The sequence below is a fragment of the Cyprinodon variegatus genome, unplaced genomic scaffold, assembly GCF_000732505.1.
Source record: "Cyprinodon variegatus isolate N-32 unplaced genomic scaffold, C_variegatus-1.0 Scaffold381, whole genome shotgun sequence".
Lineage (NCBI taxonomy): Eukaryota > Metazoa > Chordata > Actinopteri > Cyprinodontiformes > Cyprinodontidae > Cyprinodon > Cyprinodon variegatus.
The window spans coordinates 619,261-620,869 of NW_015150834.1; positions in this window are offsets into that span (position 1 = coordinate 619,261).

The following is a 1,609-nucleotide window of genomic DNA, read 5'->3' on the forward strand; positions in this document are numbered from 1 at the left end:
CCCTCATAATTTAATACATATTTTTTTTGGCAACTTTACTTCAAAGTTGAAATTAAGCAAAAACTGTTATTTAGCAATTTTCAAACTTTTTTTAGTTGCAAATAATAAGTATAAAAGTTAAATATGTTCAACATTCAATATTTGTTTCTATATCTTACATTAATACCTAAATCTTAGAAGTATATCGACCCATACTTTACATTTAAATCTATGGCTCCATTTAAATATTAGATTTTAATATTAAATCTAAATCTTGATATATATCTTTAATCTTAAATCTAAGTTTTAAATCTATATCTAAAAATAGGTCTATATTTCTAATCTTTTAAATGCCATAACTGTTAAATGTAAATATTAATTATATATATATATATATATATATATATATATATATATATATATATATATATATATATATATAGTAACGTATCAGACTTTTGCTAATTAATAATTAGAATTATTAATCACGCCTCTCAGCTCAACAGCTCAACTTGTGGCCACATGTCTGACACACACAGAAACCAATCTCAACAAGTCTGAGATTTACGATTTAGATTTATGATATGATACATTTTTAGATTTTGTATTTATATTTAAGATATCGGTTCAATTTTACGTTTCTATTTAAGATGCATGGTTGAATTTTTTCATTTAGATCAAAACTGCAAGAGATATATTAACATTAACATTTACATATAAGCAGCGGTGGACAAAGTACTCAATAGTAGTAATTGAGTAAAAGTATTGATAATCGTAGTCAAATCTTACTCCACTACAAGTAAAAGTTACTCAAACATCTACTCAAGTTAAAGTATTGATGTAAACACTTTTAAAAGCGGTGCTTCCCTCTTGAAATATTGCCTATGTAAGATGGGAGAAGACGCACCGTCATTGGTCAGGTCATGTGACCTGGAAGGTATGGCTTTATGGACACATGCTCTTATATAGTAATAGAGCTAAGGCTTTAGCTCTGTTTTTTTCCACCTGCTCGATAACTGGTCATGGCTGAGTAGGGCGGCCATTTCTATAGCACCAAAAAGGAGGACATTGTGCGGCATATCAATAAATTACTAAGGTGTACATAAGAATCGGGTAAAGTCACATTTATAGTACAATTCTTAGTAGTGTGTGAATGGAACAAAATATTAAAGAGATGTAAAAAAGAATTGGTTCCCAGCATTTTTATTTATTTATTACATTATGGTGTTTAAAAAGTGACCACCGAGATGAATCTTTAAAGTGCAGAATACCACACAGCATAAAATTTGTGGACTTAAACGTTAAAAAAATATTTTTAACGAGAAACATTCATAATAAAATAGCCTAATATTTTTTTAAACAACAAAAGAGACACATTCAACTGCTCTAAAAGTATAGCTTTATTTTTAAGAGCCTAGGGATATTTATAGTATAGTCTACCTTGCAGCTAAAGAGTTCGCTGATGCACGTTTATTACTTTTATGTTAATCCGTACTCGCACGCCGTTCAATTGCAGCTTTTCCTCGACTGCTGATGCCCATGAATGAATCTCCACTACCTTTGGTCATAAATTCACGCTCCTTTGTCCATTCTGGGTTAAACGACGTCCTGGTTTTGACAGGAAGCTAAC